The 24,899-nt window shown below is 37.8% G+C and overlaps 1 long non-coding RNA gene across 1 annotated transcript; it reads right to left on the bottom strand.

Annotated features, from left to right (window-relative positions):
• Positions 1-3,989: 3,989 nt before the first annotated feature.
• Positions 3,990-17,543, bottom strand: LOC103094085 (uncharacterized). The gene is made up of 4 exons (XR_472651.2): positions 11,188-17,543; positions 10,823-10,889; positions 7,054-7,107; positions 3,990-4,952 (listed from the first exon to the last, which is right to left on the bottom strand). It is a non-coding gene; the product is annotated as an uncharacterized LOC103094085 (long non-coding RNA).
• Positions 17,544-24,899: the final 7,356 nt, after the last annotated feature.

Here is a 24,899-nt window from a genome sequence, read left to right on the forward strand (position 1 = left end):
CAGAGGCGGGGCTGGAAGGAGGGAGAGTAAAGGCACTAACTACTCTGCCTACAGGCTTTCAAGCCTGTAAACAAACATCCCTATTACTGGAGCTTGTCTGAATTCTTTTCTCATTTTCTTTTTTCTATTTTTGAGATCTTGAACAATAATCCAGTTCCTCCCTCTATTTTTTAAACATTTCCTGAATCATTGCAAATATCATTGGAAATATTCTCATTCTAAAAACTACATTCTTTGATTTTATTTTGATTCATTTTTCCTTTGATGCTTTTGAATTTTTGGCTAAATTGAGCTTGGTTTCTACTATTTTCGTAAAGGATTGTTTTTTATTTTATTACTTTGGCATACAATTTTTAAAACTTTTATCCCCTTCTCGATGATTTTTACAACCTGGTTTTTTTTTTTTTATCTATTTTTAAGTTTCTTTTGTTTTGATTTTACTTTTGGTTTCCATTTTTTTTCTTGTCTCCCATGGGCATTTCCTGCCATCACATTAAATCTGCTAAATACCTATGATGAAACTAAAAGTCTGATTTTCAGTGCTACTAATATTATAATTATGTATTTATTGAAACTATATGTCTGTACCAGTATATTTCTGATTTGAATGCTAAGTTTTTTTCTATATCAATTGATAGTGATTGCATACCTGTTTCATTGGTTATATGCTAAGTATGCATTACTCTACTGTAATTCAGTCAATTAATCAATCAGTAAATGTTTACTAAGCACCTGCTTTGTGCCAGGAGGCATATGCCTCTGTGGTTAGAAGTTGGGCCTGGAATCAGGAGGACCTGAGTTCAAATCCTGCCTCAAATGTTTACTATCTGTGTGATCCTGGGCAAGCCACTTAATCTCAGTTTGCCTTAATCTATTGAAGAAGGAATGATAAATCCCTCCAATATCTTTCCGAAGAAAACCCTAAAGACAATATTAATATTAATGGTTCACAGGGTCAAGAAGAGTACTGAGCAACAACAGTAACAACGTGTCAGGCACCGTGATAAGTTCCAGAGATATGAAAGAAGGCAAAGAACAATCCCTACTCTCAAGGAGCTCACAATCGTATTGGGAAGAGATCATGCAAACAAATATACTAAAACAATCTATAGACAGGATAATAGGAACCAACAGAAATGAGGCAGTAGAGTTAAGAGGAGCTGGAAAAGGCTTCCTGTGAAAGAGGAGAATTTAGTTGGGACCTAATGGAATACCAATACACACAGTACTGATTCTAAGACAGAAAGTAAGGTCTTAAAAAAAAATAGAAAAAGAAATAGTATAGGAGTTGGGGGAACTTCCTACCAAAGTTAGGGCAAGATAGACCTCTAAAGAAAGCTCTGTGAATTGCTTGATCCATTTGATCACTCAAATATTCCTGTTACAATTACATTGGGAGATCTGTGGATTGATTTATAAATCCTCTTTTGAATTAAGGAGTTCTGTAAAGAATTTGCACCTTCAATGAGCAAAGGGGGAAATTTGGTAAGGGAATGGAGATGTATACTTAGAACAGATTTAAAAGACTCGTCTGCAGATTAGATTGAGTCTAGATTATGAATTCTCATCTGCTTCTGAGACAGAAGCAAAATTTTTACTCAAGAGAGGTAATCTTTTACCTGTGACATCCAGAAGTTGTATTCCCTTTATCAGTAATGGTAAACCTACCTGTGATCTCTTGAGTTGATCAGAAAATGCTGCTTCTGTGAAGGATGAAAGCTAGAAACCACTATTAAAAGAGAAACCACCCTAGGGGGTTGTATTAAAGCTGATTGCTTACTCCTGAAGTTGGAGAGGACAGATCTACCCATTGGAAGAACTAAGATTAGTTGTATTCTTGTACAGAGATATCATAAATGCAACTGGCAACCTTCTTGTATACCCAATCATGTTTTCCTGGGGACAACTTGTGGGAAACTTGGATCATTCTTGGGACAGACTCACTCTAGGTCTGAAAAATAGTCTTAACAGACTAAAGTTGAGAATCATGATGACAGTGTCAGAGAAGTAAGCATTCAGGCTGGTACAGAATTGATATCCAAGCCAGCCTAACATTACATAGGAGGATCTGGTGGTTATTATTGCCAACTTGTTAAGGACTAGGCTTTGATTGTTTAGCCATTTTATGTCCTTGATTACACATAAATAATTGAAGAGAGAGAAGCTGGAGGGCAAGAAAAGATGACTTCTTTTTAAAATCTATGAAACCACTGGGGGATCACTAGACAAGCAAGCATGAATTTACAAAAACTTGGGTAGTTGCTTCATCCAGGCGTTGGTGTTGGCCTCTGTGGATCCATATAAGACTTTGTCTTACACACAAATGACAATGTAGGAGACTGTGGGTGATGTGCTATTCTAAGACAGTGATGGTCACCAGAAATCCATTTGCCATGAGAAAGTGAGACTCTCTGTCTCACACAAATAAGAGTTCTTGGCTTTGGAGTGAGTTGTTACTGCAAAGTTCAAAGACTATGTGAGAGACTAGAGTTAAGTATGGACTATTAAATGTGATATTCTGGAATATTCTGACAAGTGCTGTTAGATAGCACAACCCAGAGATGGATGAGCAGCATTGTTCACTCTGAATTCAACATTCACCACTTAGGGAAGAATCATGTCTTTGGCATATAGATGCCCTGTCTCTTGGGCCATGTGACACTAAAACTATGGTGACATCTAAGGAGGGAGTGAAGACTGCAGGTGACTTCCAAGGAGCCAGAATGGCAGAAGTAAATGCATTACAGTGGAGAGCTTGGGATTTTGACCAGAGAATAAGAGAGAGAAGTATGGGGAAAACCTTGCTATATATTAGTTCTACCAAAATTGCTTATCAGGGATGCTAATAAGGAAACCCTGTTCAGAGGTTGATTAGACTAAGTAACCTCTAAAGTCCCTTCCACTGTGAGGTTTTGTGATGAGGAAAAAATATTTTGTGCCAAGGAGAGACAAAATTCTCTCTACTACCTAGATGTATTAGAAAACCTTCATGAACCTTATTGACCTGTTATCTTAATCTGAAAAAAGGTTTTAATAATACTTGAACCATCTACCTCACTGGTTTACAGAAAGGAGTCATAAATGATAAAGTTCTATTATTATTTTTATGTGATATAGCTCTAGGAAAGTCACTTCCTTTTCATTTTTTCATTAATAAAAGGAGATTGCCAAAAACACTTTGGTTAATATTAGCCCTTAACTTGGGAATGACTAATTTCTCCCCAATCTTTGCTATTGAGGAGATGGACAGGTCTCAAGTTCCATGTGTCTGTAAGAAGTTGTTAGTCTTTTCTTAGACATTGTCTTAAAATAGGCAGGTCTCCCAAGGTACCAAAATGAGGGAGTGCAGAGAAAACCAGGTGCTGTTCATATCCTGTGTAAGCTAGAGGAAATTCTCCAGAAGCCATTTGTCCACAGGATGCAGCCCTGCCTGGCCTTGAGTTGATTAACAAGAGTAGAAGATGGATAAATAGACTCTAAATAGCCTTCCCTAACTTCTAATAGCTTTTATTTTCCTGGATATTGAAGTAATGTTAATATTGGAATTCACTTTGAAAAAAAACAAGGGCAATATGAGTTACTAATAACATTTGATCTGCTCTGTCAGATTTAAAAATCACAAATATATTCACAGATAATTTCCCATTCATTTTCAAAATCAAATCTTGGTGCTAAAAGGGTAGGTAAAGAATATAGGTATTATTATCCCCATTCTTCAAATGAAGAAATTGAGGTTTAGATAGATTAAGTGATTTACAAATGGATACATCAATGAAAGAATTATTTAGACCCAAGTGTTCCTGACTCTAAATCCAACATTATATCCACTATACCAAAATTAAAGGGAAACACTTGTAAAAATGCCTCTGTGCTCCCTTGCCCCTTTCCCCCAGAGCATTAATTCACATAACCACACATAGAAATCCTTGGACATTCTCAGTCTGGGAGGATTTCTATCAGAGCAGATCCCAATTCAATTCAATACAGTGTTATTATTTTGAACAAGTATTTATTAAGCATGTATCATTTTCAGATCTGTGTTTGGTTTTAGGATAGTTACCAAGTTTTAAATGGAATATAGTTTCTGCCCTCATAGAGCTTACAGTCTACCAGGGGTATATGGCATGCACAGGCGCACACACACACACACACACACACACACACACACACACACACACAAAAGCTACAACACAAAAGCTCATTAGAAAGGTGCCCCCAAATGTTAAATAAGGAAGACCCCTCCCCAACCAAACCTCTTTCCCTAGTGTTGAAATCTAGCCCAAGCTGATGTTCCCTAGAGCTCAAACATTCTATTAGAAAATAAGATTATTTGAGGCAATGATTGTTTTTGTTGTTGTCTATGTCTTTAAATCTGTGAAGCCTAGGATTGGGCTTTGTACTTTGTGTACTTAGACACTTTAAAAGGATTTGTTGGATTAATTAATTAAAAATTTTCATGGGACAAACAGTTCTGTTTGAATTACTTAACTCTGAAAAGACTTAAAGGTCAAGGGGTTAAGTCTCTTCTTACATTCCATTCTTAGGAATAATTTTATTGACTCCTAGGGTGAGAAGATTGAGACTTAAGTAAATCTTGACCTATAATTGCATAAAGTGGACAGCCTACTCAAACCCTTTCCTTAACTCTAGGAAGTGTCCTATTCAAGAACACTGCTTCTAAAGTCTCTTTATAAATTCCTATGCCCAGAGAGTCTTAATCTTATGTTCTATGTTATACCCCTTGCCAATGGCCTTCTGTCTTCTTAGGTAGTTCTTCTTGGTCTTCAGATTCTTTCTTTCAGAGCAGCATTTCCTGCTTGTTTGTCAGAACTTTTTCATAAAAGTTGAGGTTGAGAGTGATGAAGCTGAGAGCAAAGAAGTCCCAGACACTGAAGCCATCGAGAAAGGGGTGCTCCAAAAAGAGGTCATAGGGAAAATGAATCTGAACTGCACTGGGTTGAAGGACAAAAAGAGAGAGACAAATTAGAAATGGGTTTTAGAAGTAGCAGAGTATTAAGAAAAAAGTTCTGTGGTCATTACCAATGGAAGAAAGTCTAAATTTGAAGGAAAAAAGGTGTCACTGAAGCCTAATGTACATAGGCTCAACTCCTCTGAGCTCCATTGTCCTCTGAAATGCTTTACTACTCATTTTAGATCAAGTGCCTTTCTTTTCAAGCATAACCAATCATGGCATTTCATAGACTGGTTATGGACTGTCCTTCTTTTGACATAATAAGAGAATGGAGGGTTTTTTTCTATTACTACCATTAATATAAGAATAGTATTCAAGCAAAACCTTTCTCAGGGCAATTGTCTATTTGACAGGTTGAATCAATGATCCCAGAATTATAGAACAGAATGGTGCATCTAAAAGGGATCTCACAGATCATTTAATTCAGCATTCCATTTCACAGATAAGACTACTGAGACTTGGAAAGATAACCCCATTTTTGAGATTTCAAAGTGTTCATCTTTTGACTGAGAATATTCAAATGCATGTAAAAATTCCTAAACCTTCCTTGGATATATATAAGATAGAAAAAGATTGACTCTTCTCTTTCCACTTGCCCTAATTTGTCTCAGAAATCTTAGGGGTCAATTCTGTCTAGGGGTAGTGTAATAGTTTCTTAGAAGATAGGATATGCTGGAACCAGCTTTAACCAGCTTGAGAATCCATTGTTAAATTCTTCTGAGTGTGGGGATTTACACCTCAGAGATATGAAAACAACATACAACAGGGCTTGGTTTATTGTTTTTATCTACTGTCTATGCTTAAGAAAGTGTTAATAATACAGATTAAACTTAAAAACATGTGTGCTTACATTTCTTTTTCTGGAAAACCCAGCTTTTAAACATTTACTAGCATCCCTCTGGAGTGTTCTATAAACATTACTTGAGCTAAGCAGGGGTGCATTAGAAGGAAAAGGTGATAATGTCATCACCAGACTAGGAGCCTGGTGATTGCAGGATAACAACAATAATAATCGCTCATATTCATATGGTGTTTTAAGGTTTGCAAAGTGCTTTGCATACATGATCTCATTTGAGCCTTACAATACCTCTGTATAGAAGCACAGTATAAGAAAAGACCTTTGGAGGTATCTAGATAAGTAGGCTAACTGCCCCACTTAACAAAGGACAACACTCAATAAGAGTCTATGTGTAATGTAGCTGCCAAACAGGTGAATGCAGTCTTCAGCTATATTAGTGCAAGGGTAATTTCTAAAGGAACATCCAAGCTAGTCCTGCTATTGCTGTTATTGTATAGACAAGATCCCATTCCAACAGTGACTACTGTGTCCTGAAGGATAGGGATAATACCAGCAGGAATACCTTCATCCACCATCAATTTAAGAGGAAGCTTAGGGTAGTGGATAGTGTTAGAATTTGAATCAAGGAAACAGGTTCAAAGCCTGTTCTTGATACTTAATCATTGTGTGACCATAGGCAAGTCACTTAAATGTCACTTACCATTTCTGTGCTTCAGTTTCCTCATCTGTAAAATAAGGGTAAGAATAGCATAGCACCTATCTCATCAGGTTGTTTATATGGATCATTAAATGATGGATGTGAAGCACTTTGCAAAAAAAAAAAAAGGTCTTTGTAAGTGTTAATTATTCATATTAGCTTTTGGTGACCCAAAGGACAATGGAGAAAAGTATGGTGGACACAAACCTATTTCATTCAATAGGAAGAAGTGGAGTTAAAGGTGTCATCCAGGAGGTGAATTACTCACTTAGAAATCCTGGGGGTCCTTTTTCTTAGGGTTGCATTAAAATCTGGATACACAAAAAGTCCAGGAGGAAAAGCCCCTGAGCATTCTTTCTCCTATCTTTGCTTGAAAACTCCATCCTCTACCACCAAAGAGGACTTATGGGAAGACATGAACAAGAGCCACATAGTACCATTGAAAGGGGCATGTGCGTCAGTACTGAAGAGGTCTTAGAATTGCAGGTGGTGCTGGAGATATTAGGAATGCAATTCCATGTGGTGAGAACAGACATTTGGCCTCATAAGCCCAAGGAAAAAAAGCTGATCACCCACATCTCTTACCTTGTCAAACAATTCAAGGACTTCTCAAAAAATCACCAGCTTCGTTTTTGCCATCTGCTGGACAAAAATGGCAAGTTAATTCAAAATCCGCACATTTCATTGCTATGGGAGTCTGTAAGATTTGGGTTTTTGTTTTGTTATTTCTTTTTGGAATATCGCCTAGATGAATAAATTCTTGTCTATATGGACCTTGTTCCACCATACCCTATGCCCACAATAGTTCTTTGTTCCTTGTTCCCACACTCTCTAAATATCTATTGGGAAAGCAGAATGAGGGAGATGGGCTTCTGGGTAGGGTTGCAGAAGAGGTTTTCTAGCCATTATCAAATCTGTCCCCTTGCCACCAGGTAGACAAGGACTTTCAGAACTCACCTGTCTCTTTTTCTCTTTTTTGGAGGGTTTTGTTTCTCCCTCCAGTCAAAAACAGAAAATCAGGCCCCTCCACTTTTCTGTGATGACATCTAGTACAAAACATCTGCTCTTCAAATACTTGCATGTATCTAATTTTTTTCTTCATTATCTCCCCCATTAGAATGTAAGTTCCTTAAAGGCAGGGACTATTTTTGCTTTTATATTGCCTCAGTAATTAGCAGAGTGTCCAGTATGTGGTAAACATTGAATAAATATAAATATTTCTTGACTTGACATGAGACCATTGCTAGCCTATGTCACCCCAGGCCTAACGATTCTTATTCCTTCCTTATATGAACCATCTTCCACACCCTTACTCCCAAGCTCACTAACAGCAGGCTACCTGGTTAGAAGAGACAGATGAAGTTAGCAATGACATCATAAAGAACTTGAAAAAAAGGAAAACATTTTTAAAAGGTTATTTTCTCTATCTAACTCTTAAGGTAGTCTCTAATTCAATATCTACCTCAGTGCTACCCACCTGGTAAATATTTGCTAATGAATTACATATCAGCAGTGTATGCTCTAATGTGAAAGAATAGCTATGTTAAGGGCCAGATCCAAGCCTCAAAAATCACAGACCCTCTGAGTAGGAAGGAAATTTAAAGGTTAGCCACTCTCCACATGAATGGGACCAGAGAATTCCCTCTACAATATCCCAAAGTGTTAATGAAACCTTTGCTTGAAAACTTTCAGACAGTGGAAATCTATAATCAAATAAGCCATTCCATTCTACTCTTTAGTTTTAATTGTTAAAAAGACATTTTTTCTCATATCAAGCCAGAAAATTATCTCCCAGCAACTGTCATCCCACTGCTCTGAATTCTCCTTGGAGCCAAGCAGGACTAGTATAATATCTGTTCTGCATTAGAGTCCTTCAAAATTATTATAGACAACCATAATATTATTGATGGGTCAACCATCACTTGGAGGGATATTCTCCAAAAATCTGTGGCTGGTCCTTTTTAATCTCTTGATCAGGGATTTAGACAAAGGCAATGAATGGTATTCTTATTGTGTGGGACAATCTTGGAATCAGGACAAAATACTGTTTTGACAAAATGTCCTGATTCCAAGATTGTGTGTTTACTTTGGGGGGGTCACTGTTAGCAAATCCCTGTCTCATACACATTAAATTTGCAGATGGCAAAATATTGGGAGGGATGTAGCAAAGGGATTGAATAACAGTCAGAATCCAAAAGACATCATGACAGGATGCAACGACATGTTCAGTGTAATAAGATGAAATTCAGTATAGATTAGCATTACATCCTACGTATGGATTTTTAAACTTGACTTCATTAGTACAAAGGGGGAGAAGGATGGCCAGACTTCAGTTAAAGTGAAAAAGATCTAGTTTTTAGTGGACTGCAAACTCAATACAAACTCAATAATAGGAAATGCCAATCAACAGTCAACATAGTCTTAACCTATATAAATAGACACAATGTCCAGAAAGAGGGATGCAATATTAGTGGGATGGGAAGGAGCTATATTTGGAAGCAGAGGAGCTAGGTTCAAATTCCAAGTCTATTCTTTAGTATCTGGATGGCTTAGAGAACATGATTTCCCTTCTCTAGATGTCATTTCCTTCTACAGAATGAGGGAGTTGTTCTAAGTAATCTCTAAGGTCCCTTCTAGTTCTTAATCTATAATCTTGCATTTCTATTCTCACCTGGAGATACCACACCTGCAGTGTCATGTTCAGTTCTAGGGGGCATGTTCTAGGAAGAATATTGATACGCTTGAGTATATATTGCTTCATATCATCATCTGTTTAATGAGTGCTGTTATCAAAATTATCATCAATTTATGGTTCAGCTCCAATGTGTCAGATACTCAGCTAAGGCACTGTGATGGAGGTGACAGTAAAAGAATAATATATTCCCTAATCTCAAGAAGTTCACAATACAATCAGAAGACATAAAAAGGTAGCTGACTTCATTAGTTGTTGAATCCTTGATTTCATCAGTGAGAGTATTCTTTATATCAATGCAGAGCACAATTCTTTGGTATGGTCTACAGTTTTTATGAATTAATATGACTAAAAATATTATCTTATTGTGATCAAGCCTTTGCTTATGCTCCTCTTTAAATTTAGCAAAGCTGGACCCCAAGTGAGAGATACATTGTCTAATCCTAGCTAGTTTAACCCTAATCTAGTTTCTACCAGAGAGAATATTCCACTGATACCTTTGGGATTAACTCATAATGAATGTAAAATGAATAGTGTAAATAATCAATGTAGGGATATTAGGAGAGGGAAGAAAATTGGGATTAAGTGGGCCAATGATGCTACATAGATAAATAGGACTTAAAGTGGGCTTTAAAGTATTGTGGGACTTAGATACATGAAAAGGAATGGAGAATGCATTCCAGGCAGGAAGAATTGTGTGGGAAAAGCCAAAAAGACAAGAGCATGTGTGTCATGTTAAACACTGGTCTGACTTCTTTGGGAAGTTAATGTAGGAGAAGAGGTGAGAAATAAGGCTAAAGAGGTAGCTTGGAGCCAGATCATCTGGAGGGCTTCCAATGTCAGGGTTGTTCTCTCTGTCTCTCTCTGTCTCTCTCTCTCTCTGTCTCTCTCTCTCAGTTAAGTTCAGCCTTTTTAATTGAAATTCAGGAGGCCCTAAGGTTCTAGAAAGGCTGAACAAAAGATTCTCCAGGGTTTACCTTCCCCACTTTACCTTGGAAAACAAGCACCCTCAAAACCATAAAACTTGGGCTTTTACATTTCCAGTAATATTGCCTCTGAGACAGCCTCAAATACAGTTCAAAGACCACTAATGTCATATATTATGGTATACAATACATGCCAAAACATGTATTCAAGACCTGCTGTCATAAGGAGATAACAGACAAAAAATAGGATTCTGGGGGAATAGGCTAATATACCTGGAATCAGGAATCAATCCTCAGGTCTAGAAATATCAAAGAGCAATTGTGAAAACATGCTCTAGCACCTCTCACCCATAATTCCCTTCTGCCAGAATATTTTCTCTAGCTTAGAACACCATCTTCTGCCCCTAAGGACTCTATTTGCAATTTTTTAAAATGTCAACTAAAAGTTATATTAGTAGGAGCAGCTGGTTGGCTCAGTGCATTAAAAGCCAGGTTTAGGAATAGGGTATCTCAGATTCAAATCTGACCTCAGAAACTTACTAGCTGTGTGACCTTGAGGAAGTCACTTAACCCCTATTGCCTAGCCCTTACTGCTCTTCTGCCTTGGAACCAATACAGTATTGATTGTAAGACATAAGATAGAGATTTTTTAAAGTTATATTAGTAGCATATGTGTGTGTTTTGGAATGGTCTATTCTAAGTAAATGGATCCCTTTAGGTAAATACCATCTCCTACCTTCATCCTCTAAGGTCCAGGTAGCAAAATCTGAGATTTTCTCCTAGGTAGCAGCCATCTGGAACACCTAGAAACAAAGTGAAATTTGGGGTTTAAATAAAATTTTGAACACTCTATACAATTATAACTTAGAAAGTTCATTTTCAACCATCTATATATTCGTCCTCCCCTCCCTTGTTTCTTGGACAGATCTTCTAGTTATGAGACCAAAGGACCATTCTCTTCCCAATTTGGACTAGTCTTGCACACCTAATGGGCAACCTTCCCTCCTTCACTGATGCCCTGGGATTATCCTCCTTTCCATGAATTTTTCCAATATATAGTCCCTGGTTACAAATCACTCAGTGTTCTAGAGCTCAACTTACTTCCATAGTTTCTCCTGGTCTCTTCTTCAAGATGAGGAATCTTGCTTCACTTCCTTGGCAGCTACTCCAGGGAGAAGAGTCTGTCTCTACTTCAAGTCTTCCAGGCTCCAAGGTGTACTGGACGATTCCATGGGCTCTCTGCTATATCTTACCCATTCCCAACCCTACTACCTCTCTCATCCCTCTATGCTTTGATGTCATGCATTCTTCAGGCCCCTGGCTGCCCAGAGACTAAAACTGGAGGGAAATGGATACAACTCAGGCTAGATATACTGCTAGCTATGGGGACATAAGTGAGAAAGACAGCAAAGGACAGGGAGGGGGAAGAAAAGTTCTGGGGCAACCATCTAGCTAAAGGTACAAAACTAGATGAAAACCACAAATCATTCCAATCAAAAGGAGAAGAAACTGGTCCTCTCTATGGTTCCTAAACCCTACCTCTATTCCTAGACACTAAAAGAGTTCAATTGGAAAGGCTCTTTCCAGTTTGTGAAGACCCCTTTTCATCTCATGTCTCTAAGTAGATAAATCTACTTCAAACCCTTTCAAGGTTAAATTGTCCTAGCTCTTTCCTAGAAATGCCTACCTTTACTTTGGAAGGTTCTAAAGCTCCCACACCTCTATCCCTGAGTCCCATCGAGTAAAGATGAAACGGTGGTGAGACCCTAGGGAATCCTGCTCCTAAAAGAATCTCTTTCCCTTCTTTCTATCCCATCTTTGGCTAGTCTTACCCAAGGGATAGGAGTATAGGAAGTGAGGGAAGCAGAAAAGACTTCAATTGCCTCAGTTCATCTCAGTCACTGTGCTAAGGTACATATTGTCTCTTGTTCATAAGTTATGGAATAAAGAAATAGGACTGGGGGCAGAATTTTGTGTTGAAAGCTAGTCAGCTAAGTGGTCTAATCCCACTATCTTTAGTACTCTGTGATTCAGTTCCCCTCCTCCCATCAATAACAGGTGTGTTATTGTATATAATATATGTCAAATTGTGTATAATAAGTAGAGTTAGTCATTTGTTAGTACATGGGTATCACATACAAACTGCTGCTGATATATGTTTAATCATGCTTAGGACTGGGAGGGAGGAAAGGCTTGCCAGGTAGGAGAGGGAGGAGAAGAAGAAGCAATTCATAGTTACACACTGTCATTCATACCCTGGGCCTCTGTTCCTACCACTTATTTCCACCTCACCCAAGTTTTCTGTTGGTGTCTCAAACTCATCAGAACTATGAATCCTAGTGTGTGCCAGTGGATACTAAATTAAGTAGTAGTAGTAGTAGTAGTAGTAGTAGTCTCTCGGTAACCGAGGATAATGATTGTCTTTGTACATTTTCATTGAGACTAAATTTAAAGACATTTCAAATACTTCAGGCATTTAAGAGTTGATAATATATTGAAATGTTCTTGTGGATACTCCCAAGCTTTTCAAGAATTTCACAGATACACCTAAAGAATGTTCTCCAAATCTTATTGCACTAATGTCAAACTCTTCTGTCTATTTTTGGAGACTTTCCACAATATGATCCCAGGTGAATTACTTACATCTTACTTAACTCATATTGCTCCTCCAAAATTAACCTGCTTCTGTCTTTTGCAGTCTCCTCACTGTCTAGCACACACCATGCTTATTTTGTGTCTTAAAAGTCTCTTCCATCACCAACATATACCACAATGTTGGTGATGGAATACTATTGTGCTAAAAGGAATAATAAAGTGAAGGAATTCTATGGAGACTGGAACAACCTCCAGGAAGTGATGCAGAGCGAAAGGAGCAGAACCAGGAAAACATTATACACAGAGACTGATACACTGTGGTACAATAGAACATAATGGACTTCTCCATTAGTGTCCAGGCAATGTCCCTGAACAATCTGCAGGGATCTAGGATAAAAAAACACTATCCACAAGCAGAGGACAAACTGTGGGAGTAAAAATACTGAGGAAAAGCAACTGCTTGACTACAGGGGTTGAGGGGACATGTCTCCAATGAATAATGTTGTGAAATGACCAAATAAAATATTGTTAAAAAAAAAAGTCTCTTCCTCTGCCTGCAGTGATCTCTCTTGCCTCCTTTCCTTTTTCAACTCTTATTCATCCTTCAAAAACCAGTTTAAGTCCTTCATATTATAGGATTATAACTTAGAAGCCATCTAGTTTATTCCCTTACTTTCACAGATGAGGGAACACAACCTTTCCAATGCACAGAGTCAAGTGTCAGAGGCAGGATTTGAACTGAGGAAGTTAAATTTATTCCGTATCCTTTTTTATTGATCCTATTTGTGATTAATTGATTTTGTCCTGCAAATATCTAAGTCATAATTCTTTGTCTCTGGATGTATGTAGTTCAGAAATTCAGCTGACCTATAATGAGTTTAGTTTTAAAATCCAGTTATCTTACTAATCACTGTTCTATTCTTGTTCAAGGAAATCTACTATTGTTAAGGCATGTAGTTGGACACCAGGGAGTCCTGTCTACTATCTCTAAATTAGTAGCTAGATTCAAACGAACATTTTAGACACAGGAGTTCGGCTACCCCCTGAGTGAGTGAAAAGTTATCTCTCATAACTTCAGTTCCTGAAAAACTCCTTGACATCTGTATGTTATCTCTGAAGATCTACCAGCTAACACGATATATTTCCACAAGATATACTGGCCATCTTTGCTCATCATTGTCCAATTAAAAATATTCTTATCTCTCTTTTAGGAGCCAGGGAGTCTCTTATCCCTGGCCCACTCTCAATAGCCTTAGGATGCAGATGGGCGCCACAAATCAATAAAGCATTCCTCTGATACAGAGAGATGGTCACTGGCATCATGGTGAGTGCTAGCTCATTTTCATTAATATAACCAATCATGGTGTCCTCATCCCCATGTTGCTGCCAACCCTATAACCAATTCTATGACTTTCCTCACCTACCCTGTTCTGTCCTTCATTCTAGGTTTACAATCTTATGTGTTTCTGGATCTTGTGTCCTAACTGAGGTAGTTATTTGTCCCATATTACTGACAGTTTTGTGCCTTATTAGTAAACCAGCAAAAGCTCCAAATTCTGTGCCTCCTTTAACGTTTATTAAATACTATTAAAAGACAAAATCCAGGTTTTCTGATTCTAGAACCGGTGTTCTTTCTATTACATCACACTGCCTCCTCTCCTGAAGACTTTTATTGACTAATCCAGCATTCACCAAATATTCTTAAATACTATTTCATACATACTCAGGGTCACATAATTAAAGTATCCTGGGATTGTAGTGATCATAAAAGCATAGATTTGAGGTGAAAGGGAACTTTACAGATCATTTGATCCAAATCAAGAAGAACTGAGGACCAGGAAGTTAAGTAATTTGTCTGCAGACATAGATATAATAATTATCAGAACCCAGATATAAATTCCAATCTTCTTTCTCAAATATAACATGCTTTGTGCCATCCTTGATTCTTTTCTTTCTTTTCCCTCTTCTCTTTTTGAACATTTTTTCCCTCAAGAAAAGTATAAGCTTCTGGAGAACAGGGTTGTATGAACTTGATGGTTATTTGGCACAGTGGGAAAAAAGCACTGGTCTTTGAATAAACATTGGAAATGGAAGGAATATGGGACTGAGCTCATGTCTTGGTTCTGTCACTAATTAGCAATGTGACCTCAGAAAGTGATTCAACCTCTATGGCCTTCAGTTGCCTTATCTGTAAAATGATGAGTTTGGATTAGATCAGATCTAATTTCTTTCCAGCTGTAACATTCTATACCCTGTGTTTTACATAGCCTATAATTTTCGACCACCCTATAGGCATATAACTTCCTCCTGTACCTTAACAACAATTGAGATTTACATTAAATAAAGATTGACACTTTCATATGCATTCTCTTATTTGATTTTTACAATAATCCTACTACATTGGCAGAATGAGTATCATTCCGATTTCATAAATGGGAAATCTGAGGCCCAGAGAGTTTAGGAGATTTGCTCCAATTGAAATGACTAGTCAGTGTCAAAGCTATAAACAAGGTCTTCTGATTCTGAGTCCAGTGTTTTTGCTGTACTTCTCATATCTGGTTATCCTATGAGCAAAGAGGAATGTACTCTTTTCTTCCTTCCACAAGTCTCAACTCTCAATAATACTCCTTACCTACTACTTCCATCATAAATGAATACTCCCCTAGGCTAGGCAATTAGAGCATAGCATAATTCTGATGTCAGGTTCTGGAATCATGGATTTGATCATTCTGAATTTCCAGGGGGAAGAAGAATGGATCCTCCCATTGGTAATGAATTTTTCTCCAAAGTACTTTGTTTTCATCTCCCTCATTATTGTCATATTGTAATATTATAACTCTCCTGTTAACTCTATAATTATCTGTGTTCATGTCCTATTATGCTTTTAGAATAAAGAATAAAAAGCTTCATGAAGTCTAGAACATCTCTTAGCTAAACTTTGCATCATTCCAGGAGCCTAGACTAGATCTGAACAAAGAAAACATTTAATAAATGGTTAATGAATTGAACTGAACTGAACTGAATTGTTGAGGAGGAAGGGAAACAGAGACACACAAGAGGGAAAATGTCTAGTTGGAAGAAAGAGGAGAATAGACCAAAATCTTAAAGATGTGAAAGAGAATGAAAGAAATAGTTGGTTTGAAAGTAGGTAAGAAAGATGAAGCTGACTAAATTGGGAAGCTTGTGATAAGTGAGGATGAGAAGAGGGGTCCGAGACTGTGAATCATTGAAATTATTCAAGTTGGAATTGGGCAGAACCCAACACAGCCCTGGGAATGACCCAGACTGACATCTTGAACCTGGCAAGCATTTGATGTTGAATAAGTCATTCCTAATTGAATGGAAAGAAATCAGACAATGCTTAAAAGAAACCAATTTATCTCCATTGAAAGTAAAAGAAAAAATTTAATAAAAGAATGTATTCCACTCAGTTATTGCTTCTTTCTTAGGCAGCTGGCATGGATACTACATCTTTAGCAGGTAAGGTAATTCATGCTCTCTACTTTCTGCTAGTCCTCTGTCCAATAATAATGCTGCTGTATGAAAGTACAGAGTATAGGAAGAGATGCAAGGGTTCCAGTGAGCATTCATGCCAACTTAATTTGTTGAATAACAGGTATGTTTTGTAGTGTCTGGGGCATTACTAATGCAGCAACCTAAATTAAATATGTAGTTAACAGGAACATTAAACTCATTAACATCTAGAAAAAAAGTTAATTATGAAACATAGACATTTCAGGGTAAGATAGTGAACTGGGTTATTTTCAGTGGAAGTGTCAGGAGAAATAGGAGAAGCAGTTGTGAAGACACTTTTGAGGGTTTCCATGACAGAACACTTTTCTGCCTGAGACTCTGTTGCCCCAGAGACCTTCCCCTTCTACCCTTTCTAGGCTCTTGGGTTTATACTTCATCCTTCTACCAAACTAGCTTGGATGGTTCCTCTTTTGTTTGCCCAGTTGTGAAAGGACCATTCAATCCCAGCATGCCCTTCTAGAGAGACCAATTGACTTAAGATGAGCATTATCTTTTCCTTGAGATTATCTCGAACAGACTGACTCTTGTCTCTGCTTCTGAGCCCAGTTCTCAAGTTATTTCCTCAAAAATGTCCCTGATTGATCCAAATATTCTGAAGTGTAATTTGGAACTATACCCAAAGGGCTATAAAACTGTGCATACCCTTTGACCCTGATATCACAAAGAAAATATTTTAAAAGGGGAAAGACCTATTTGTACAAAAATATTTGTAGCAGATCTTTTTGTGGTGGCACAGAACTGGAAACTGAGGAGATGCCCATCAATTGAGGAATCCCAGCCCAACAAATTGTGGTATAAGGTTGTGATGGAATACTATTGTGCTATAAGAAATGATGACCAGGATGATTCCAGAAAGAGCTGAAAAGACCAGCATGAACCGATGCAGAATGAAATAGGTAGAATGAGGAGAACATTGTGCACGGTAACAGCAATATTATATGAAGACCAACTGTGAAAGACTTAGCTCCTCTCAACAACACAATCATCTAGGACAACTCTGAAGGACTTATACAAAGAATGTTATTCGCCTCCAGAGAAATAACTGCTAGAGTTGGAATGCAGATCAAAGCATACAATTTTTCACATTAGGTTATTTATGTTTTTATTTGGGGGGTTGGTTTTATGTGAGTTTTATCTTTTAACAATGGCTAATATAGAAATGGTTTACATGATGATACATGTATAACCCAGATCTAATTACTTATCCTCTCCAAGAGGAGGGAAAGGAGAGAGAGGCAATTTAGATCTTATAGTTTTGGAAATTGTATGTTGAAATTCCTTATTACATATAATTAGGAAAATAAAATATCTTAATAAAAAATTTCCCTGATTATTCTCTCAGTTAAGAAGAGATCTTTCCTTTTTTGACTCAGGCTGTTCAGACTTTCCCAAGGACTGAAGCTAATTTTTACTATAGATACTTATATATGTATATATATATATATATATATACATATATATATATATATCACATTCCTTTCTAGATTATAATTTCTCTAGGACAGGAGCTTTGAGTTTTTCACCTGTGTGTCCCCTATACCGAGCATAATGTCTCAAAAACAGCAGGCAAATAAAAAACCTTTTATTGAATTGCTTTGAGTTGAATTTTATCATGTATCTCTTCATGAAATAGTCAATGGGTCTTTACTGACTACAATTTAAGTTCCTTGAGGACAAGGATTATGTTCCTTGCTTGCATTTGGATCCCTAATATTTAGCACAGTTTTTTGCCCATGTAAGCTTTAAGAAATGCTATACATCTCTCTAAAATAAAGCCCAGTCAGCCTTGCATCCCAAACTTTTCTCAACTGAGCTCTAATCAGTTTCCAAACTTAACTCTCAATATTCATTACATGAACTCTGGACTTGTTGACAGAACTAAAAATAAAGTTTGGTAGGAAGTTATAGTGCAACAGGGTTCAATTCAATACAAGAGAAAAGCTTCCTAGATCTGTCCAACAGTGGAATAAATTGCTTATATAATTTCTGTCAGGGGATTTATCCTAGTAAAGGGTGTATGGGGATATCTGCATTCAATGGGAAGGTGTTCTGTTCAAATCAGTTCCTAACCTGATGTCTGTGAACTTTAAGTATGTGTGTATGTATATTTTTATCATTGTATTTCAATAGAATTTATTTCCTTTGCATTCCTATATATTTTATTTTATACATTTAGAAAACATTTTTCTGAGAAGGGATTCACAGGTTTCACCAGATTACCAAAGTGGTCCATGACACAAAAAAAGAGTTAAAAACTTTGGCCTAGATGATATTTAAAGTTTTTCCAACTTTTCTTTTATTATTATTTTATGAAATGTTACTACTGAATACATGATAAAATAAAAATATAGCTATAGATTTGGAATAGAAAGATCTGAATGGCCCATTCTACAATGCAAAGTAATTCATCATCTTTGCCCAGTCAATGACTTGTTTTCCTCATCTTAAAAATTAGTTCCTGTGTGTGTATTGGAGGAGGGTGATCAAATTAGATTATTTCTCTCCAAAGCTAATAATTTTCCATTAATTGCCAATTTGATGGCACTTAATAGTTTTTTTCCATAAACCTTATCTTTCTTGATCTTTCTACAGTATTTGACACTTTTGGCCACCTTTTCATTTTAATGCAAATGACTATTAGTTCTATAAATCCAGTCCTATGGGGGGGGGGGGGAGGAAAGATGGGGGAAGGAGAGGGCACTAAAGGTTCAGATGGTAATGTCTCATCTAACAAGAATAAAGACTTCCATTCCTATATCCCTTTCAGGTTTATAAAATATATTCCCGGTAGCAGCCCTGAGTAGAATTAATATCCTTATTTATAAATTATGCAGAATTAGCATGAAATTCTGAAATTAAGGATGATATGAGTTCAAGTCCTGCCTCTGACACATACTGGCTGTATGGCATTCAACAAATTAATTTCCCTGAGCAGCTTGCTTTCTAAATTGCAAGTTGCAGAGGAGTTGCTAATCTGCATTAGCAGAGGTTTCCTCAACCATGAATTCCCTTCATTCATCTTATGGATGGATTCACATGGCAACCTCCCCACAATACCCCTTCTCCACAAAAAAACCAGATCTTGAAAAGGAAATGTAAATGGATCAATTTAAAAAGCAGTAATAAATTAAAGTATTAGTAACCTCATTTACACTCTTGGTAATCTCAGCTCTGAGACCTACTCACAGTTATACAGCCAGAAACTGTCAGTGCTGAGATGTCAATCCTTTAAGAGGTCTCTGGAGGATTCATAGTCAGGTCTCCTTATATGAAGCTCTATGTTCTTTCTACTAGGTCAAATCATTCCTATAGGACCTGCGTAAGGGAGGATGGAGTTCTGAAGAATTTTTTCTTTGTTTATGTCCTTTGACAGCAAGGTAAAAAAGAAGAGGCTGAAATTACAACATGGTTTCAGGATAGATGGCAGTAAGGGTTTGCTGATTACTAGGGTCATGAGTCAACTAAGCAGGTGGCAAGCTATGGATCTCTGAAACATGGAAACAAGGAATTTAGAGCTGAAAAGGACCTCAGAGGCTGCCTAGCACAGTGTCCTCAATTGCCAGATGAGCAAACTAAGACAAGATTAAGTGAATTGTCCAATTTGTATATGTTGTTTCCTTGGTAATCAGCAGTCAATAAGCTAAATGAGGACAGGACCTCTTTGATCTCTGTCTTGTTCTCTTTGCTGCCTAATATACAGTAGGTGCTAAATAAAAGCTTATTGACTGAATTCTCAAAGTCATGAAGGTAGTAATAGACAGAGGTGGGATTTGAACCTATCTCTTCTGGCTCAAAAAGAAAAAAGTTCCAGCCTCTTTTTCACTTAAACAAACTAACAAACTATACCAATACTAGATTGCTTATTTGTGGGGAGGGGACCCTTAAAAATTTTAAATGACTTTTATAAACCTGAGGGGGGAAGAATTTTTAGCCTCATTCAAAATTGAAAGTCTTCTGTTCAATAAGGAACCACTCTGTTCCCACCACCTTTCAACAAAAAGCAGATACACCCAACTATCTGGACCTCCTCAGAAAAATTATGCTTTTGTCTCTTTCTGCCCTTGACTCAGCACAATCCTTTGCTACAAATTAAGGAATTGTTAAATGCTTCTCAGAGTGGATTAGATGGAATTGGAGTCATGGGAGTACAATCATCTCAGAAGGCTTCCAAAGGCTGGAGAATGTCCATGACAGTGACTTCTACTAGAGAAGTTGTTTAAATAATACTACTCTTTATGAGCAGGTAGCGAAATACTCAAGACATCAATTGCTCCATTCTCTGAGACCCTAGTTGCTTAACTCAGAGCATGCTAACTATTTTCATCTCTGACCACTAGAGGGCACCAAAGGCCTGCAATGTGCAATTGATGCAGTAATTCCCCATTCTGATTGTTCCTGTTTCAAAGGCACCTTGGACTTCCAAGACTGAACAGAATACTCAATGTTTCAGTCAAAGCATGATGGACAGAAAAGGCATTGCAGAGTTCCAGAATGAGGAAAATGAACTGAAAAACAAACTTGGGGCATTGGCAAGGATGGCCAAAACCAATGTTTTCATCTGACTTGGGTAATGTGCTTACTCTAATCCTGATGGGCTGCTGCACCTTCTTCACTTAAACTCAGGGAATTTCTTATAGTTTGGGCCTTCAAATGGACAAATGGAATCTTCCCTATGGCCCTAGCTGGAATTCCCTTCAGCAGCAAGATACCAAATTCAATGGGGTTCCTTGAAGGTTAATGATGATTTCATACAACTACAGGATTTGAAAACAGAAAAATTTAAGAGATCATCCAGCCAAGGGCAACACCTACATTTTAAAGATGATGAAATGGAATCATAGGACAGACAAATGGCCTGTCTGTGTTCATTCAGATGGCTAGTAGCAGAACCAGGATTTAGGCTTAGATCTTTTGATCCCCAAGTCAGTGTTATATTGTTTTCACCACACCACACTGCTAGAGGGAAATGATACCAGATAAATTGGGAGAAAGTCTGATAAGAAATGTTTGAGTCACTTCTGGGTTGTATGAACCCCCTCTTAAGAAACAGGGGTAGTTCCTCTGTCTCAGCTCAGCCTCCCTGTGTGACTACATATGTCCCATTATGCTTCAAGATCTCAATTTCTCCATCCATATAATGACACTAAATGTCCAGCTCAGAGAGATATCAGGCAAAATTGATGCCATTTAAACCTATTGTCTATGCTTAAAAGTAATCAAAATGGTTCTAAAGAAAACAAGGTTATAGGTAGGAAGGAAATTAATCTAATTATCTTATATTAAATGAACTCTGCTATTTTTATTCAAAAGTCTGTATCAGTCAGTGTATGGAACCTCCTTAAAGGCAGAGGACATAGTTTATACACTGATTTGTTTCCAAATTGGCTACTCTAATATTTTTACCTGGGGGACAAAGTATATTGGAAACCATGAAGTACCACAGAAACATGAGTATAAGAGATACCCCATAATACAGCATATTACCTTGTTCATAGGTGATAAATAAACAGGCATCTACTATGTGCCAAATCCTGTGTTAAGCTCTTGGGGTACAAAGAAAGTCAAAAAGACAATCCTTTCCCTCAAGGAACTTATAATCAGATGTGAGAGGCAACTTATAAACAAACCTGTATAAACAAGCTCTACATAGGATAAAATATAGAGAAGGCACTAGAAGGAAGGCAGACTGGGAAAGCTTTCCTAGAGAAGGTAGGATGTTAGCTGGGACTTAGAGGAAACCAGAAGGCAGAGATGAGAAAGGAAAGCATTCCAGGCATGGCGGACAGCCAGTGAAAACGCTTCAGATGAAGCCTAGACAAGTTTGTTAGGAAGGTGAAAAGCTCTACAGAATGGGAAAAAGCACCTGCAAGGCATAAATGTATTTGTAAAGCCCTCTAAGTTACTCATTGAAGGTGGAGAAGAACCACATCATCATCTTTGTTCATATTGTGGTCTCAGATCATGTTGTAGTTCTCTGAGTTTTAGTCAAGAATGTGACCAGTCCTTCTAATATGGTTTACCAAGGACAGAACAGAATGGAGAAAAACAGAAAAAGGTTCAGAGATGCTCTGCAGAATAAAAAGAAGAAATTAGGTCCTATTACCTGTTCCATCATCTAGTAATGAAGTGGCTTTGGCGACAATTCCATCTAACTACACCTAATGGTTTATTTTTCTTTGCATGTGACTGGGTACAATTGAGGTCAGCTTAGAGTTTAATTTTCAGAACACCATGATTTTCTTTGGTCATCATTATTATTCACTCAGTACTAAAAGTGGTATATAAATGCTATATTGCTTATTTATTGTGATGTTATTATTAATCATTACTAAAGCACTCAGTAAATATTAGCTATTATTATTCCTAAAACACTATTTTTCCTTTTGGAGGCAGAGTGCTAGAATGGACAAACATGATCACAAAATAGCATAAAGGGAGGCAATAATAGGAATAATAGATACATGGCAGGCAAGCTAGATAATCTCTCTGTTTCCTCATCTCTTAAATAGCATGGTATATATACTATCTGCTACAAAAGATTAAGAGAACCAGACCAGGAGATCCTGGGCTCAAATCTGGCCTCAAACACTTCCTAGATGTGTGACCCTGGGCAAGTCATTTAACCCCAATTTTCACTCTGCCATCTTAGAAGTTATTATAAGTAATTATGAGACAGAAGGTAAGCAGTTAAAAAATTAATGAAAGTAAAGCTCAATATAAACCTTAAAATCTTATCTAAATGTAAGTTATCATTTTTAATGGGTGTAGAAATCTTTCCTTACTTTTATAAAGATCCTTTCTTCCTTGATATTACAAGCACCCTCCAGTTATTCTCCTCCTCATTCGGAATCAGGGAGTTATTGTTCAATCATTTCACTCATATCTGACTCTTTGTGACCCTGTTTGAAGTTTTCTTGCAGACACCGGAGTGGCTTGCCATTTTCTTCTCCTCCTCATTTTACAGCTGAGGAAACTGAGGTCATCAGGGTTGAGTGATTTGCCCAGAGTCACATAGCTAGTATCAGAGGCCAGCCAGATTTGAATTCAAGAAGATGAGTCTTCCTGACTCCAGGCCTGGTGCTCTATCCACTGTATCACCTAGCTGCCCCCCCACCCACCCAGTCAGGATATCTGGATGGAATAAAGACCTTAGTGAACAAGGGTCAGAGATGATTTCTTGTTGTTCAGTTGTATCAGACTCTTCATAACACCATTTAGGATTTTGGGGAAAATAAACTGTAATAGTTTGCCATTTCCATCTCCAGTTCATTTTACAGATGAAGAAACTGAGGCAAGAAGGATTAAGTGGCTTTCCCAGGACATATAGCTAGTGAAGGTCTGAGGTCAGATTTGAACTCGGGTTTTCCTGACTCTAGATCCATCATTCTATTCACTAGGCCACCTTGCTGCCCCTGGAGTCAAGGAGATCTGAGTTTGAATCCTGCCTCTGACATTTACTAGCTGTGCAACCCTGGACAAGTCACTTAAATTGCTAAAACTCAGTTGATAATAATAATAGCTAGATTACAATTTAACCTTCAACTGATGAAATGGGTAAAATAGAACCAACCCATATAACTCCTGCCATGTCACTGGCAAAGAGAACCATGGTAGAAAGCATAACCAACTAGGGAAACCAGAGCTGGGACTTTGTGACCTTGTAAAAGTCACTTCATTATTCTGAGTTTTCTCATCAGTGCAACACAAGAGCTGGACTAAGATGATCTATTTGATTTTAGAGGGATCTCGTCTATACCCGAGGGGGCTGAATCCAGATGAAGTGACTTACCTCTAAGATCTTTCCCAGAGCTAAGATGGAAGATTCTTGTGTCACAGTCCTCAGTCTTATGCTCAGGTTGGTCCTATTGCAGAAAGCTACTAGAAGGCAATATATTTTGGAAGTAGGGAAGGGGTGTGTGTGTGTGTGTGTGTGTGTGTGTGTGTGTGTGTGTGTGAGAGAGAGAGAGAGAGAGAGAGAAACAGAGAGAGAGAGAGAGAGACAGGGACAGAGACTGAGAGAGAAATTTCGAATGCCCTGGGTATTCCTTCCTTGCAACTAAACCATTAGGGTCTTGCAGGTAGGTAATCCTGAGCTATTAGGACTCTAGCCAATTCTCCTATGGCCATTCCAATACCTCCTCCCCAGCACCAGAATGGTTCATCCATAGAGCCCTAACCCCCCCCCCCTTTATTCTAATTCTAGAGGACTCTGTGTCCCTGGCAGATCCATTAACTTCTACGCCTCTCCTGCCATAGGGAAGATATGGCAGAATGAGAATTCATAGAGCACTGCATTGGAGCCTGCTCTAGCTGCAGGAAGCAAGGATGGGGGAAGAGGGGGTGAATAAAGGGAAAGAGACTACTGCAAAGTGACTAAGCAGCCAGACTGCAGCTAGGAACTGCACCATCACCAGTCCCCATCCCACAATGCCTGGACCTGAACCTGCCTTATCTTGATTGACATGTCCTTTCACAAGCATATATGGGATAGAAAGGAAGAGAAGAAAATACCTCCTTCTCTGAAGATCAGGCAGCTTTACTTGGGGGATAGTGTGGACACTACCCCAACTATAATCCCGGGAATGAGCTTATTGCCTGATGAATTAAAAAAAAAAAGAGAAAAAAATTAGGTCTTAGAGCAACTAGATGGCCCAGTGGATAGAACTTCAGGATCATTTTCTTGA

Source organism: Monodelphis domestica, chromosome 5, assembly GCF_027887165.1.
Source record: "Monodelphis domestica isolate mMonDom1 chromosome 5, mMonDom1.pri, whole genome shotgun sequence".
NCBI classification, from domain to species: Eukaryota; Metazoa; Chordata; class Mammalia; order Didelphimorphia; family Didelphidae; genus Monodelphis; species Monodelphis domestica.